General features: G+C 49.5%; 1 non-coding gene across 1 annotated transcript; it reads right to left on the bottom strand.

Moving 5' to 3' along the window:
- Positions 1 to 522: 522 nt before the first annotated feature.
- TRNAV-AAC (transfer RNA valine (anticodon AAC)) lies at positions 523 to 595 on the bottom strand. Its single transcript has one exon. It is a non-coding gene; the product is annotated as a tRNA-Val (tRNA).
- Positions 596 to 9,163: the final 8,568 nt, after the last annotated feature.

The following is a 9,163-nucleotide window of genomic DNA, read 5'->3' as shown; positions in this document are numbered from 1 at the left end:
GGGGCTCCAGGCTCGGGGCTCCGGGCTCCGACTGCTCCGCTGCTTTCCCGGTCCCCCCCTTACTTTCTCTTTTAAACCTGCTCTTCCTGCCCTTTGAGTCCCTGGTCCTGCTCCTCAGCCCCAGACCCCCTTGCATGGCTCTCCCCGGGGTCTCTGGGCTCCGAAGCCGAGCTCTGCCCTCTGCCCGAGGCCCCACGGCTGTGCCCGGGGGAGCCCGCCGCCCGTTCGGCCTCCGCGCAAAGCCACACCGCTTCCCTGGGGGAGGAGGGTGGGTCAGGGAGGAAGAAAGGCCCCCTGAGATCTCTTTAACTAACGTCCCTCTGAGGATTTAAGTTTTTTTTTAAATATACACACATATATGTACATAGATGTGGTTTTTAAGTATATACACATATATGTATATATTCTTTCTTTTTTAATACAACTGATACTGTTTTTTTGATTTGTAAATTTATTTTAAATTTATTTTTTATTTTTTGGTGGGGGAAGATAATTAGGTTTTCTTATGTGTTTATTTTTTGGAGGAGGTACTGGGGTTTGAACCCAGGACCTCATGCATGTTAAGCATGCGCTCTACCACTGAGCTGTACCCTCCCTGCTGAGAATTCAAGAGTTTTTGAAAATGTTTACATTAAGACCAAAATTCACTGCATAAATTACATGCTTGGATATGTCGACTTTTGATGTCTAAGTGAAGTGACCTCAATTTCTGATGACTTCGCATAAACCACCTCCAAACCATTGCTGGTTTAGTAGACGTCCCTATGTACTCACACATGTGATTCTTTTTAACTCAGAAAAATGAATGTAATTTTTATGGCTTCTGGATGATAAATTTTAAAGTCAATATTATTGCAATGATAATTCTCTTAGCCCCAAACGGAAGTCTAATTTATGAGAACTGGGCTGGGTTTCCTTTGGGAAAGAGTGGAGAATCTTCACTCAGGGTAACTAATGATGGACACAAATAGCTGGAACAGAAAGAACCTGAAACCACAGGAGAATAAGGACCTTGGTAGAAAACTCAAGGGAAGAATTGAGGGTCACTAAACCCAACAGTGTTAGAAGCAGGTATGGCGTCTGGTGTCTAAAACTTACAATCTGGAATCAAGTTTACGGGACTCAGGACAAGAGTCCAGCAAATTGGAAGGTGAGATGAGAGAAGGTCTCGAAAGTCGACTTGTCGGGGCAGCTTCCTTGCTACCTCCCTGAGCTGCAGATGTAAATCCACACGGTCGAGCTGGGGCCACACCCTGCTTATACACAGGGCGACTCTCAATCCCTGCCCCAGATGGAGCGGCTGGCTCTGGGCGGTTGTACTTGGCGTCATCTGGCTTGGGCTATTTCCAGAGCGCAGACATGGCCTCGCCCCCAGCTCAGCAAAACTGACCACATTGCCAATGAAGGGAATTTTGTGGGTAAAATACAGGGTTCTGAAGATTTGTGTCTGAGCTGGGTCAGTGCCCGTAATAGTTTCCACCCTACCCACTTGTGAAGTCACAAGATACCTTTTCTTTCTTGTCCACCTTTATTGAGAGATGTGTACGTCACGAAACGATCACCACAGTAGGTTTAGTGAACATCCAGCATCTCCTATTGATACAAAATGAAAAGAAAGGAAAAGATTTTTTTTTCTTGTGATGAGAACTCTCAGAGTTTGCTGGCTTAGCAGCTTTCATACATAACATTCAGCAGTGTTAACTGTGTTTATCAAGTTGTACATTACATCGTTAGTAGTTATTTGTCTTAAAACTGGACATTTGTACCTTTCGGCTAACTTCATCCAGTTCCCCCTGCTCCCTCAGCCCGCTCTGATCACCCAGCTGTGATCCCTTTTTCTTTGAGTGAGTGTGTTTTTGAAGTGTAATTGACCGGCAGCACTGTGTCAGTTCCTGGTACATGACGTCGTGATTCCATGTTTCTGTGCATTTCAAAATGACCACCACAAGTCTAGTAACCATCTGTCACCATACAATATGATGTTATTATTGACTGTATTCACCAGACTGTACGTTTTATACCTGTGATTAGTTTATTTTATAACTGAAGTTTGTACCTCTTAATCTCCCTCACCTATTTTCTCGTCCACCCCCTCCCTCCCCTCTGGTAACCATCTGTTTGTTCTCTGTATCTGCGAATCTGTTTCTATTTTGTTTGTTCATTTGTTTTTTAGATTCCACATATAAGTGAAATTATACAGTATTTGTCTTTCTCCATCTGATTTATTTCACTTAGCATAACACTAAGCTAGGGTTAGGCACATTTGGCAAGATTTTGTTCTTATGTTTGAGTAGTAGTCCATTGTGTGTGTGTGTGTGTGTGTGTGTGTGTGTGTATGTATACACACACACACACACACACAAACATACCCACACCACATCTTCTTTATCCAGTCGTCTGTTGATGGAACTGAGGTGGCTTCTATACTTTGGCTGTTGTAAATAATGCTGCAGTAAACATAGGGGTGCATGTATCTTTTTGAATTAGTGTTTTTGTTTTCTTCAGCAATTCCACTGCCAGATACGTGGATTGTTCAGTAAGTCTAGTTTTAATGTTTTGAGGAACCTCCGTCTGTTCCCTGTAGTGGCTGCACCATTTACATTCCCACCGGCAGTGCACTCTCAGCCTGTGTGTCTTCAGATCTGAAGGGAGTCTCTTGTCGGCAGCTTGGATGTGGGTCTTATTTCTGTGTCCTTCAGTCAGTCTGTGTCTTTAATCGGAGCGTTTAGTTCCATTACATTTAAAGTAACCATTGACAGGCATGCACTTGCTGCCTCTTTGTTCGTTGTTTTCGGGTTGTTTTTGTAGATCCTTTGTTCCTTTCTTCTTTTGGTCTCTTCCCTACTGATTTAATGGACTGTCTTTAGTGTGATGTTTGGGTTTCTTTCTCTTTTTTTTTTTTTTTGGTGTGCTTCTATTACAGACTTCTGGCTTGTGGTTCCCATGAGGTTTATGTATAGCAATCTGCATACACGTGGTTGTTCTAAGTTGATAATGTCTTAAATTCAGTGCCTTTTAACAAACCTGCGTTCTCACTCGTCCCGCGCACACACTGAGCGTTTCTGACGCAGGTCTCGCGCCTGCTGTGTGTGTCCCTGGCTCTGGGCGTGGGCGGCTGGACTGCTCTTGCGTCTAACCTTCCTATTCGCTTCTTAAGTGTTGGATCTACTGGCTTTACTGTATATTTAACTTTGCCAACGAAATTTTTTTCTTTCACAATTTTCGTACTTCTGGCCATGGTGTTTCCTTCTCCGCAGAGAAGCCCTTTAAGGTTTCTTGTGGAGCCAGCTTAGCGGCGATGGGCTCTTTTACCTTCGCGGGTCCGCAACAACTCTTCATTTTGCCCTGAAATGTGATGACGGCCTTGCTGGGCGGCGCGTCCCTGACCGGAGGTCATCTTCCTTCCATCGCTGTAGGTGCGCCGGGCCGCACCCTGCCGGCCTGTGCAGCTTCCACTGAAAAGCCGGCTGCCGTCTTACAGAGTTCCTTTGTACAAAACTGGTCCTCATTCCCTCGCTGTGTTTTCTATTCTTTTCCTTTACTTTTTGCCGTTTCAGTCACAGCGTGTACTGACGTGGGCTTCTTTGGGTTGATCTTATTTGGGGTTTTCTGTGCTGCCTGGACGCGTGTCCTCTCCCAGGCTAGGGGAGCTTCGGCTGTTATGTCTTCACATACAGTCTCTGCCCCTTTCTCTCTCTCTCTCCTTCTGGGGCTCTCATAATGCAAACGTTAGTATGTATGATATTATCCCAGGGGTCTCTTAAACTGTCCTCATTTTAAAAAAGTTCTTTTTTCTGATCAGCTTGAGTGATTTTCACTACACTGTCTCCCAGTTCACCGATCTGTTCCTCTGTATCATCTAATCTACTCTTGATTCTTTCTAGTGTATTTTTTTTTTATTTCAGTTACTGTATTATTCAGCTCGGTTTGGTTCTTTATATTTTCTAACTGTTTGTTAACCTTCTCACTGTTTATCCATTCTTCTCTTCAGTTTGTTGAGTGAATTTATGACCAGTACCTTGAACTCTTTATTGGGTAAATTAACTTATCTCCACTTGACTTAGCTCTTCTTCTGGAGTTTTATCTTGTTCCTTTATTTCAAAAATACAATTCCATTGCCTCATTTTGTCTGATTCACTGTGTCTATTTCTATGTATTAGGTAGTCAGTTCTGTTTCTTGATCTTGGAGGAGTGGCCTTTTGCAGGAGACGCCCCGTGGGGCCCAGCAGCACACTCCCCTCTGCTCACCAGAGCTGTATGCTCTAGGGGGCCCCTACCGCAGGCTGCACGGGCCCTTCTTTTGTGCGGGGCTGACTAACGTGGCCACGCTGGTCCTGGCCCAGCTGGGTGCCAGGCAATGCCCAGTGCAGGGGCTGTCAGCCACTAGTGGGTGAAGCTGGGTCCAGGGGCGGCTGGCTGTGGGTCCAGGGGTCCTGGAGCTGGTGTTGGCCTGCTGGTGGGTGTGACTGGGTCCCAGGGCTACTGGTTGGGGGCCCAGGGTGCCTTGGGACTGATGTGCCCCCCTCTGGGTAGCACAACCAGAGCCCAGGGGGCTGGTGCCTGCTCATTGGTGGGTGACGCTGGTCCTGGGGCAAGTGCTCGTCCACTGGTGGGCAGGGCCAGGCCCTGGGCCATCTGAAGGATGGGGCTGTATCCTAGGGGCTGGGGGTGTTAACCTGGGCCTACGGCTGCTGTCAGCCTGCTGGTGGGTGGAGCTGTGTCTCCATGCAGCTAGCTGCGTGGCCTGCAGGGGACCCAGGACTGGTGCTGACTGGCTGGTGAGCGGGGCTGGGTACTGATGCTAATAAGTTGGAGGGAATACTCCAGAAGGGTGCTCACCAGCCACAGTGTCCTCTGATAGAACAAGCCCCCCAATGGCTGCCTCCAGCATCTGTGTCCCCCAGTGAGTCCCAGGTGCCCCCCCCCCAGGAGGCTCCCCAGGATCAGTCAGTGGGTCTGACTCTGGCTCTGTTTGTCTTTTTATGGCCCCTTCTTTATGTCTTTAGTTGTAGAAGATCTTTTTGCTAGTCGTCTTGTCATTCTCGTCAGGAGTTGCTCTGTAAATAGTTGTAACTGTGGTGCGCCTGTGGCAGGAGGCCAGCTCAGGGTCTTTCTACTCTGCCATCTTCTGTGGTCTCTCTTAAAAATGTCTGAAGAGTGTTCTTAATTCAGTGGGATTCTTCTGAGTTCTACCTGGGCCCTTCCTCCCTTGGTCCTGCCTTGATTGGTTTCCATGGTTTTCATTCTCTTGCTTTGTGTCTAGTTATTCACTCAGCAAATCTTTATTGAGTCCCTAAAACATGCTAAGTACTGTGAAGCACTGTGGTAGAGCTAAATATACAATGGTGAAAAAATAAATACAGACCCTTCTATTACGAATTTTATAGTTTGAGGAGGGTTGCAGACAAAAAAGAGAAATGTCACGTCAGAGGGATGGGGGCTTGACGGAGTGCCCATGCTGCTCTGGGACTTCTAGCAGCAGCATCCAGCGTAGATTTTGGTGGCAGTGGAGATATCAGGGAAGGTTTATTGAAGGAAGTGATAACCTGCGCTGATATCTGTTGTCTGTAGTCAAAGCGGTCAAGGTCAAAGCCAGCCAGGTGGAGGGAGGGAGGTATCTGGGGAGGTCGGAGCACATTGAAAGACCCAGAAATGAGAAATAGATGAGATGGATTACACTTGTTGACTCCTCCAGAAAGCAGGGGCCACGTTAGAAGTAGATGTGCGAGGGGTTTGTGGAGGGAAATCCCTGTGAGGGACAAAGAGTTGAGGAAGCAGGAGTGACGGAGAGGAGTCTCAGGGCTTGTTGCAAGCCTGATGCTTGTGGAAGTTACGAGGGAAGAAGAAAGGTAGAGCTGGGGAAGCTGAAACTGCAGGGCAGCTTGGGGGCCAGCTTGGCCAGTACTTGCAAGAGTCTCAGAGTCCCAATAGGGGGCAGAAGTGGCCAGGATCCTGCCCTCCCCGACCAGCCACCCACTGTGCTCGGTCATCGGTCATCAGCTGGGAGCAGCCCCAGGGGAGCAGGGCTTCAGGGTGAAGGGGCCGCGCTGTGAGTTAATGAGCGTCTCTCCTTGTAGCAAAATCCCTCTTGAAGGGAGAGCTGAGCCGCTGCCCCGTGGCTGCCTCCCTCATACAGCCCGCCCCCGCCCCCCCAGCAGAGGAGCACGTCCGTGGTGCCCGAGGGCCTCTCCCTGAGGAGGGGCCTGGGAGGGAGGCTAGAATGAAGGAGCGCAGGCCCGGCCGTGGCCGCTGGTCTCAGGGCTGGGGTTGCTGGTCCCCAGCTCCCCGTCCACCAGCCATTCTGCAGCTGCCCCAGCTCAGCCGTCACCCCTGCAGGTCTCGGGGCTTTAGTTGATGGTGTAACCCTCACCCTCGTTCCTGAGGGGCTGAGCCCCAGGGCTTCACAACCTTCTTAAGTCAGGGCTGCTGCACATTCTCAGTTCTAGCTGGGCAGGGGGGTGGGTCCTGCTGCGTGAACCACGTGGGTCACTGGGTTCCACCTGTGTTCTTCACGGCTCCCACCGTGTGAAGGAAGCGCTGTGTTCTGATGATGATCAAAGTCAGACATCCCTGTGAGTCTGTTTCTGTTCTTTTTTTTCTTTTTCTTTTAGATTCCACATACGAGCGATCTCATATGGTATTTTTCTTTCTCTTTCTGGCTTACTTCACTTAGAAGGACATTCTCCAGGAGCATCCATGTTGCTGCAAATTGTGATATGTTGTCATTTTTATGGCTGAATAGTATTCCACATCTTTATCCAGTCATCTGTTGTTGGACATTTAAGCTGTTTCCATGTCTTGGCTATTGTAAATAGTGCTGCTATGAACACTGGGGTGCAGGTGTCTTTTTCAAGTAGGGTTCCTTCTGGATATATGCCCAGGAGCTGGATTCCTGGGTCATATGGTAAGTCTATTCCTAGTCTTTTGAGGCATCTCCATACTGTTTTCCACAGTGCCTGCACCAAACTGCATTCCCACCAGCAGTGTAGGAGGGGTCCCTTTTCTACACAGCTGCTCCAGCATTTGCCATTTGTGGTTGCCAGAAGGGCGGGGGCTGGGAAGGGACAGACTGGGATTTCAAAATTTGTGGATACTGACCGGCATATGCAGAATAGATAAGATTATACTGTACAGCACAGGGAAATATGTACAAGATCTTGTGGCAGCTCACAATGAAAAAAAATGTGACAATGAATATATATATGTTCACGTATAACTGAAAACTTGTGCTCTACACTGGAACTTGACACAACATTGTACAATGACTATAACTCAATAAAAAAATGTTAAAAAAAAAATCAGACGTCCCTGCTGCAGTGCTGGCTCCTCTCCAGGCCCGCGGGCCTCTGCGTGCAGCAAGCCCGAAGGCGCGGGGGGCAGCCAGGGTGTGCAGCTCAGGGCGACCCCTGGTGTGAGCGCTGGCAAGAGCCTGTTCCTTTGGGAACCAGGAGTTCTAACCTGCGGGCTGGGCGTGAGGAGCATAAAGCTCCTCCGTGGGGCATCAGGAGCGATGATAACTGAGGCCACTCCTGCTTCTACTCCTTGGTTCCCTGATCCTGGCTCCTGCCTATTAGAAGCAGCACCGTGTTGAGTTTCTCTAATGCAGTGTGTGTTCCTACAGAGTATTGCCTTAAGCTGGCACTTAGCCCCATTCTCAAGACAGCTCCTGGACCCTGTGAGGCCGGCTGCTTCTGGAAGCGCCCGGTGATCTGACCTTCGATCCCAGGGTCTTGAGTCTACTCCTTTTCTTCACTGTGCAGTGACCCCCCTGCTAGGTGGTGCGCTGCCTGGGATTCTATGGCAGGGCATCAGGAAACCTGTAAGCATTCAACTGATGCTGGCTGAGGCTCTCTGAGCAGAATAGGCAGCGCCATACGCAGAAGAGGTTCCTGTCCCTAGGAGTACTAACCACTAGCCCTGTCAGGATGCAGGGGCCCAGTGTAGCCAGCTGGCCAGCAGGCCGGCTGACCTTCTTAAGAAAGAGTGTCATATTGGGGATGCAGTGTTGGTCTGTGTGATTGCCAGGTTGGCTGTTCAGAGATGGCAGCAGACAGATCAATCTTAGGAAGAAGACATCCATGCTGTTGGACGCGTGCAGAGCCTCCATTTCTCCCGACAGGCTGTGCTGGTCAGTCTCGGGGTGGCCAGTGACGACGACTGGCTGGCAGCCACAGGATGAGTCGTATTCCTGGCTATTTAGCGCCTCTTCTCTGGTGTTTGGTTTCTGGGGGACAGTGGGATGCGGTACAGAGATCTTCACCCTTTGATTCATTTCCGGGTACCACTAGCACGTCTTCCATTTCTTCCTTCTGTGTCCCCAGACAGTCAGACCCTCAGCCACTGCCCAGAAACGGCGTGTGCACTAGCACTGGCCCACTCTTCTGTCTACATGGCGTGGACGACCACGTGCACCACTTTCTGTCCCACCCACTGTGATCTCCCCTCTCCAGCCATGAGTATGGCTGGAATGAAGTCATCATCTGTTTTGGCTTTTACTCGCATCCTTGGCCAATCAGCAGGTGAACAGTGGTTGCTTTTCTTCCTCCCTCCGTTGGCTGGTCTGACGGGCCCCCCGCGTGGCCTTTGGTGTGCTCTCAGGGAGGGGCGCTGGCCCAGCGCTGGCCTGTGGCCCGGGTGACTGGACTAATTGCTTATGCCCTCTGGCTGTAACTGGGCTTGATCTCAGATGGAGCATTTTCATCTTAAAACGATTCTGATTCCGGTTCCAGCCAATTTTAGGACGACTTGTGTCCAACAGGATTGGGGCCAAAATGGCTGGGCTTTTATACTTCCGCCTGCCTAGGCGTGGGCTGTCGGTTGCTTAAGGAGCGCTGTGACCTCAGGTGAGGTGGCTCTGTGCTGACCGCTCCCCCAAGAACGAAGGACGTTCCAAGCTAAGCGATCGGCACTGTCTTTCCCGTGACTACAAATGTTCACATGCTGCCAGAGCACGGAGTGCCAGGCAGAGAGATGTTGGGGATGAGATTACAAGCAGGAGCAGGGCCGTGTCACGGAGGGCTGGTGTGTGCAAATCTAAGAGCTTGAAGTAAGGATTGTTAATTATTGAGTGTTTTGAGTTTTTGCGTGTGAGTGTGAGTGATCACTATGGCTTCTGTTTTAGTTGTAATAGTCTCACTTATCCCCGAGGTTATTGCTGGCCGTT

Source organism: Camelus dromedarius, chromosome 21, assembly GCF_036321535.1.
Source record: "Camelus dromedarius isolate mCamDro1 chromosome 21, mCamDro1.pat, whole genome shotgun sequence".
NCBI classification, from domain to species: domain Eukaryota; kingdom Metazoa; phylum Chordata; class Mammalia; order Artiodactyla; family Camelidae; genus Camelus; species Camelus dromedarius.
This window is presented reverse-complemented; position numbering and strand designations above follow the sequence as displayed.